The sequence below is a fragment of the Salvelinus sp. IW2-2015 genome, unplaced genomic scaffold (assembly GCF_002910315.2).
Source record: "Salvelinus sp. IW2-2015 unplaced genomic scaffold, ASM291031v2 Un_scaffold7836, whole genome shotgun sequence".
NCBI classification, from domain to species: domain Eukaryota; kingdom Metazoa; phylum Chordata; class Actinopteri; order Salmoniformes; family Salmonidae; genus Salvelinus; species Salvelinus sp. IW2-2015.
The window spans coordinates 1-8,278 of record NW_019949096.1 but is presented as its reverse complement, the minus strand read 5'-3'; the positions used below and the strand labels follow the sequence as shown (position 1 = coordinate 8,278).

The 8,278-nt window shown below is 44.8% G+C and overlaps 1 pseudogene; it reads left to right on the top strand.

Annotated features, from left to right (window-relative positions):
- The window catches only part of LOC112079396 (prostaglandin D2 receptor 2-like), a 9,142-nt pseudogene extending 1,902 nt beyond the window's left edge, over window positions 1-7,240 (top strand).
- The last annotated feature ends 1,038 nt before the right edge of the window (window positions 7,241-8,278 follow it).

Below are 8,278 nucleotides of genomic sequence, written 5' to 3'. Positions count from 1 at the left end.
TAGTTCTGTTACGTCATTAGTTTTGTTACGTCATTAGTTCTGTTTACGTCATTAGTCTTAGTTCTGTATACGTCATTAGTTGTGTTACGTCATTAGTTTCTGTTACGACATTAGTTTCTGTTACGTCATTAGTTTGTGTTACGTCATTATCTGACGTCATTAGTTTGTGTTACGTCATTAGTTCTGTTACGACATTAGTTCTGTTACGACATTAGTTTTTGTTTACGTCATTAGTTTTGTTAACGTCATTAGTTCTTGTTACGTCATTAGTTTTGTTGTTTACGTCATTAGTTCTGTTACGACATTAGTTCTGTTACGACATTAGTTTTGTTACGTCATTAGTTTTGTTACGTCATTAGTTCTGTTACGTCATTAGTTGTGTTACGTCATTAGTTCTGTTACGACATTAGTTCTGTTACGTCATTAGTTTTGTTCCGTCATTAGTTTCTGTTCCGTCATTAGTTCTGTACGTCATTAGTTCTGTTACGTCATTAGTTTGTTACGTCATTAGTTCTGTTACGTCATTAGTTGTGCTACGTCATAGTTCTGTTACGACATTAGTTTTGTTACGTCATTAGTTCTGTTACGTCATTAGTTTCTGTTACGTCATTAGTTTGTTACGTCATTAGTTCTGTTACGTCATTAGTTTTTTTACGTCATTAGTTCTGTTACGTCATTAGTTTTGTTACGTCATTAGTTCTGTTACGTCATTAGTTCTGTTACGTCATAGTTTGTTACGTCATTAGTTTTGTTCGTCATTAGTTTTGTTACGTCATTGTTCTGTTACGTCATTAGTTCTGTTACGTCATTAGTTTTGTTACGTCATTAGTTCTGTTACGTCATTAGTTCTGTTACATCATTAGTTCTGTTACATCATTCGTTTTGTTACGTCATTAGTTCTGTTTTCGTACGTTGATGATGTAATTATATAATGTATTATGATGACTGTGAGCGTTTCCAGTGTCTCTGTGTTTAATCATCAATAGGGTGTTGCCCGTTGTTGTAATATTGTGGACACTTTAATAATAACTATGTCTAAGGGGCATAAAGCAGAAGACGTTCTGTTAGACATCCATGCACTGGACAATAAAGTCATCTTCTAATCTTCTTTCTCTTCTTCCAAGGTGTGTGCTTTGGGCTGGTTGTGGGCGGCGGCCAACACTTCCCTTACTTCCTGTTCCGGGCGGTGACGGAGAAGACGGACGGAAGGAAGCTCTGCTACCACCATTTTGGATTGTACTCGTCACCAGGACGCTAGAGAGGGACTGTAGGGTACGGCAGGCGGCAACCGCCGTGTCCAAGACATTCCTGGCGTTCCTACTCCCTAGTGGTGATTGCAGGGAGCTAGCGCTCTTTTGGCATCAGTCTGAGCCAGAGGAGGAAGAGGAGGAGGAAGGAAGGGCTGCGAGTACCTAACTCGGCCATTGATTGTTACATCCTTGATTGTACTTGACGCTTTACTGTTCCGCGATGATGGAGATAGTACTGTGACGGTAAGAATGCTACTTCTACACACCATTTGGATTGTTTACTTGATCACCAAGGGTAGAGAGTGTAGGTGAGGCATGGTGCTTGCTTGAACTTGCCGTGTCCTCAAGGATTGGGTTCTACTCCCTAGATTGCACGGCGCAGGCTCGCTCTCTCTGCTCCACGTTTCGTGCACTTCATGGAGGAGAAGGCTTATGCTCGCGAAGGGTGGACAGTACAAGATGGTGTAGGGATCACACGGAGGCTTTCTGTAGGCGAGTGTCTGAGCGGGAGGTATGGCTGGAGGTCAGTGGAGAACCAACCGCAACAAACGCTCCCACGGGCAAGGCTCGGACCCTCGGATAGCTTGCGGCCCGGCTTGCGGGTTCAGCCAGTTGGTCACTGGAGTTGCGAGTCGGCGCTCTCGACGGGCGTATACGGTTTGCTCGATTGACGGTGTGCCGGAGCCGCCGTTAACATGCCGACTGTCAGAGGTCGTGTGTTGGGTGGGAGGATGGGTTGCCATAATGGCGACGACCTTCTTGCCCTTCCTGAGACCCGGTGTTACCCGGTGCGTGACGCGTAAATCGCGCCTGTTCACGCTGTACCCGTGCAGTGCAACTTCCTGCGTCCGGAAGTTTAATCGAAGACAGAGTTCTGGGGTGGCCGCTGAATGGAAGGACGGTGGAGGACGGTAGGGATGGTTGGAGCAGCGATGGAGGGGGCTGTTAGTATACAGGGAGGGTGTGAGAGAATGGAAGGGTGAGCTGGCCGGTGGGAAACCTCATCATCGTCACCAAGCTGTCTGGGGACTCCAGTTCTCCGTGTCTCCAGGTAGACCCATCTGCCCTCCTCTGCCTCCATCAACCACAACTCCAAAAGCCAGTTGTGGACCATCTGGAGCAAGGAGAGGACACTCTGAACTGACTATTATACTCTGAAGGATGAGACAAATGTGTGTTTGAACGATCAACTGAGAACAATAAGAATCACCCTCTGTTGTTCTGCTGGCCTCCAGGAGTCCCTTCCTGTGCTGTATGTTACTTACCATCCTGTTCCTAATGTTTAGAACTGGTTCCCTCCACCAACTGCTGGTTGTTTAAACTATGTTGTTTTCTGTTTAACTTGAATTAGATTTTTTTTTTTGTGGACGCGTTTATAGAATTTTAATATGATAACTAAATGATTGTGCACTTCAACAAGAGTTCATTTCTGAAATGCATTTTTGGTGGATATCTGTGTGTGTGTGTATGTTCCTTGAAAGCAGTTTGTCTATAATAAATATCACCGATGTATAATCGATTTCATATAACATCGAGTTATCACCAGCATGGCGGTCGTTTGATAATATATTCTTTAAAATCATGGGCGTTTTATCCGCGAGCGCAATGTTCTGTATTTTTGTGTAGCTGTTGACATTTCTGTCTGTTGATTGTCTGCCAAATGGGTCTGTTGCTGGCAGCACCTGTGCCACTAAGTGTCACATTCCTGGGTTTGGTGTTAATGTTTCTGTTGCAAAATAAAGTTGATTGTGGATTGGTTATCACACCTAGGAGAGTGCTAAACAGGTCATTACGACCTACTCAGTGACTCTTCCATCCCAGACCTGGTGCAGGCTAACAACACACTCACTGGATTGTGATTTGTAGTCACACCCAGGAGCCAGTAGATACTTATCAAGCAGGAACCGTTCAACATCCCATGATCCCTGTAGGCTAAAACAACTCCTACTGATTGTGACTGTAATTCACACCCAGAGAGCCAGTAGGATACATACAAACAGTAAGGTAAAATCAGGGCTGTCACATCCCAGATCCGTGTTAGCGCTAACAAACACTCAGCTGATTGTGAACCCTGCTATCAACACCCAGAGAGCCTAGTAGATACCCATATGTACAGCCAGGTGACCTGTCGACCATCGCTCCAGAACCAGTCGTAAGAGCTAACGGAACACTCGTTCAGGTTCAAAACAGCATGAACCTTTCATCACATTTCAAGCCAGCCGTTGGCTTTGGATGCAATTGAAAATATATGATCCTCTTTTCAGCTCTTACCTGTTTCATCCTGCAATTGCTTTCTCTTCCACCTCTAGATAATGCTAAAACTGTGTTGACTTAAGGTATTGAATTTGGTCCTTTACTACTAAGCGCTATAGACACACATCTTAAAATAATCCTTCATGCCTTTGTCAAAACAGAAAGGTTTTAATGTGATCTGTCCCTATCTAGTACATGTAAGAAAAGCTACAGGGAATACAGTACCAGCCAATATGTTTGGACACACCTACTTGCATTCCAGGGTTTTCTTTTATTTTTATCTTATTGTTCTACATTGTAGTAATAATCACGCTGAAAGACATCAAACTATGAAAATAAACATATATGGAATCATGGTAGTAACGCAAATAAAGTGTTACTATAACGAAATCAAACATATTATATTTGAGATCTCACCTCTTTAACAGTAGCCACCCTTTGCCTTGATGACAACTTTGAGACACTTGGCAAAGTCTGGTTTCGGGATTGTCTTCTAGTCTGATTAACAGGCGCTGTAGCTCTGCATTTTCCACCTCAGATGTGTGCCAAGGCCGGTAACAGGATTGAGACGGATTCCAAACCCCCTGAGATGTGCTAGTTTAAACTGAGCAGATTTTTGATGGGAATTGATTTGCATTATGTTCAATAGATGCTTCTTCATCAACGACTATCATCGGTGCTTGCTCATCTCTCCGCCTCTCTCTTTCTTCTATGTCGTCTCCTTTCCGTCCTCCTCGGTTCTCTCTGGTGCCCAGTCGTTGCGTCTCCGGCCGTCTCTGTTCTCTCTACTGCTCTCTCATCTGTTCTACGTCATCTCTGCTCTTCCCGCCTTCGCCTGTTCACTGCTCTCTTCTCTCTGCCTCCATCTCTCCGCCTCTCTGTCTCTCTCTGCCTCTCTCCTCTCGCCTCCTGTCTCTTGCTCGTCTCTCTGCCTCTCTTCTCCTCTGCCACTCTCTCGCCTCTCTGCTCTCTCTTCTCCTCTCTTCTCTGTCTTTCTCTTGCTCTTCTCTCTTCCGCCTCTCTCTCTCGTCCGCCTCTCTGTTCTCTCTCTGACCTCGGTCTCTCTCCGCCTCTCTCTCTCTGTCTCTCTCTGCCTCTGCTCTCTCCCGCCTCTCTGTCCTCTCTCTGGCCTCTCGTGCTCCGCCCTCTTGTCTTTCTGGCTTCTCTCCTTCCGCCTCTCTGTCTCTCTTGCCTCTCTCTCTCGCGCCTCTCTCTGCTCTGTCTCTGCTCTGCTCATCTCTCTCCGCCTCTACGTCTTCTCTCTGCTTCTTTGTCTTCTCTTTGCCCTCTTGTTCTTTTGGCTCTCTCAGCTCTCCGCCTCTCTCCTCTTGTGCTCTCTGGCCTCTCTCTCTCCGCCTCTCTGTCTCCTCTCTACCCCTTCGGTCGGTACTCTCTGTCTCTCTCTTCTGTCTCCTTCCTCCGCCGCCTCTCTCTCTCTGCCTCTCTCCTCTCCGCTCTCTCTCTCCTGCGCTCTCTAGTCTCTCTCTGGCGTCTCTGTCTTCTCTCTGCCCTCTCTGTCGTCTCTCCGCACTCTCTCTCTCCGGGGCCTCTCTGTCTTCTCTCTACCTCTCTCTGCTCTCCGCTCTTTCTCTGCTCGTACCTCTCTCTTGCCCTGCTCTGCTCTCTTTCCTGTTCTCTTTCTCTATAACAAGTAGTGCACCATTTGGAGGGAATAGGGCCATTTAGGACACAGGCGAGACAGAGAGTTGGAATCTCTAATCCCTGTGGAGGCAGCCAGCGTCAACACACACAGAACCATGTTACTCCACTCTGCTTCACCGCAGCCCATGGAACAGATTAATCCCTCTCTCTGTCTCATTCAATTCAATTTCAATTCTTCATCTCTCTATCTCTCTCTCGCTGCCCTGTCCTCGCTTCTCCCTCTTCCTCGACCCTCGTCCTCCTCTCCTCTTTTCTTTCTCTCCTCCCCATCACCCCTTCTTTCTCTCTATTATCCACCACATGCACACCGTGATCACTCGTTCAAGGAAATAAGTAATTTCTAGTCAATATCATATTTCTGGGTTCCAGGAAAGAGCTAGTGATGACAGAGGAGTATGTTGTTATGAAGCCAGTCTCTCGTGAGCAGGAGGGAGAAACACTGCAAGAGATCATCTAAAACAATTCGGCAGAGTAAAACTCTTCCAGACCCTGGGGTTGTCTGTTCCTGTAGGGGTGTGAGGTTGAGGGCAAGAGGTTAGTCAAGGGTCTGTTAGCGAAACCACTCAGCCAGCGCCGACTGAATGAACCCGCCCTTACTATGTATAGATCTTAGGTATTGGACAAAGAAATAAACACTTTCATGGAGAATCTGGCTTTTGAACATGGCTTTTTAGTCTTAGGATTAGGTTTAAATCTGGGAGACCCTAGGTATCCCCCTAGCCCTTTTTACATCGACAACCGCCGAAACATCTACTCTATTAACAACGAGTGCTGAATGTCACTCTGAACTACCATTCTAACCATGGCAGAGAACAAGAGAGAGGGGCGGAACAAACTCTCCAATCAGAAACTAACTTTTCCAACAGAGATCAGGATGAATGAAAGCTAGAAGCGGTAAATATATTAGTATTGATAAGATTTGATTCGAATATTCCCGAATGAGGTGAGGTTCATTGTGCAAAGGATTAGATTTAACAATTGTTATAGATTATCACTTTGTAGTGGTCTTCATCTCAGTCGACCCCCACTTCCCTTTGTTCAACCAAGCCGCGATGCGGGTTTAAGCCCACTAGGGCACATTCCCCCTATCATTTCCTTGTAAGCCATATCTACTGTTTGATTGTGCATTCCTGTGATTATTTTGTTAGTTAAATAAATTATTTTAAGACAAGGTATGATGAGACTCATAGTGAAGACTGGGTTCGTGCAGATAACCAACATTTTACGACGTTGGATGAAGACTAACGTGAGGTAAAGAATAATTCCTTCAATGAGAGACTAATTGATCAAGATTTAAAAATTCTGAAGTTATATTAGGAAGATTTATAAATTTGTAATCTGATATTTTACGCCTTTGGGCGTGTTGGTGGAGGTGGGGTTGCCAATGGCGACGACCTTTGCCTTCCTGAACCCGGTGTTAAACCCGGTGCTGTACGCGTTCAGCTGTCCCAACTTCTGCATCCGGATCAGACAGAGTCTGGGGGCGCTGATGGAAGGACTGGTGGAGGAGGGAGGGATGGGTGGAGCAGGAGGAGGGGGGCTGGGGCTGAGTATCAGGAAGGGGTGGAGGAAGGGAAGGGGGAGCCTGGGGGGGAACTCATCATCGTCACCAAGCTGTCTGGGGACTCCAGGTTCTCCGTGTCTCCAGGTAGACCATCTGCCCTCCTCTGCCTCCATCAACCACAACTCCAAAGCCAGTTGTGGACATCTGGAGCAAGGAGAGGACACTCTGAACTGACTATATACTSWGAATGAGAMAAYGTTGTTGACATCAACTGAGACAATAAGAATCACCTCTGTTGTTCTGYTGGCCTCCAGGAGTCCTTCCTGTGCTGTATGTTACTACATCCTGTCCTAATGTTTAACTGGTCCTCAACAACTGTSAGTGTTTAACTAGTTGTTTCTGTTTAACTTGAATTMGATTTTTTTTGTGAYCGTTTATAGAATATTAATATGATAACTAAATGATCTGGCACTTCACAAAGAGTTCATTCTCTGAAATCATTTTGGTGGATATTGTGTGTGTGTGTGTGTTCTTGAAAGCAGTTGTCTATCAATAAAGGAATCAATCAGAATGTGATAATCAATCCCTTAACATCAGCAGTTTCACTCTCCAGAGCGGTCTGTTTTCTGTATTAATATTGTGTATGATGCTGTTGACCATGTTGACTGCGTGTCTGTGTTCTGTCTGTGCATTGTCTGTTGCTGGCAGCACCTGGCCACAAAGTCACATTCTGGGTTTGTGTTAATGTTCTTGGCAAATAAAGTGATTGTATCACACCCAGAGAGCAGTAGATACATACAAGTAGGACCTGTCACATCCCAGACCTGTAGGCTAACAACACTCTCAGTTCAAACAGCTGACCCTTTCATCACATTTCAGCACCGTTGGTTTGGATCAATTAAATATATGGTCCTCTTTAGCTTCTACCTGTTTCATCCTGCAATTGCTTTCTGCTTCACCTCTAGGTAATGTAAAATCATGTCAAACATGTTTGATAAGGCATTGAATTTGGCCTTTACTACTAAAGCCTATAGACACACATTAAATAATCCATTCACCATGTCAAAGCAGAAGGTTTTAATGTGCCTGTCCTATATCTAGGAGATGTAAGAAAGCTCAGGGAATACAGTACCAGCCAAATGTTTGGACACACCTACTCATTCCAGGGTTTTTCTTTATTTTTACTATTTTCTACATTGTAGAATAATAGTGAAGACATCAAAACTATGAAATAACACATATGGAATCATGTAGTAACCAAAAAAGTGTTGAACAAATCAAAACATATTTTATATTTGAGATTCTTCAAAGTAGCCACCCTTTGCCTTGATGACAACTTTAGACACTTGGCACAAGAGTCTGGTTTTGGGGATGTCTTCTAGTCTGATTAACAGCGCTGTAGCTCTGCTATTTTCCACCTCAGATGTGAAGGCCGGTACAGGATTGAGACGTATCCAAACCCCTGATATGTCTTTTAAACTGACAGATTTTGATGGGGATTGTTGCATTATGTTCAATAGATTCTTCATCAACACTATCGCTTCTCTCTCTCCGCCTCTCTCTTTCTGTCTCTCTCTGCCTCTCTCTCTCCGCCTCTCTGTCTCTCTCT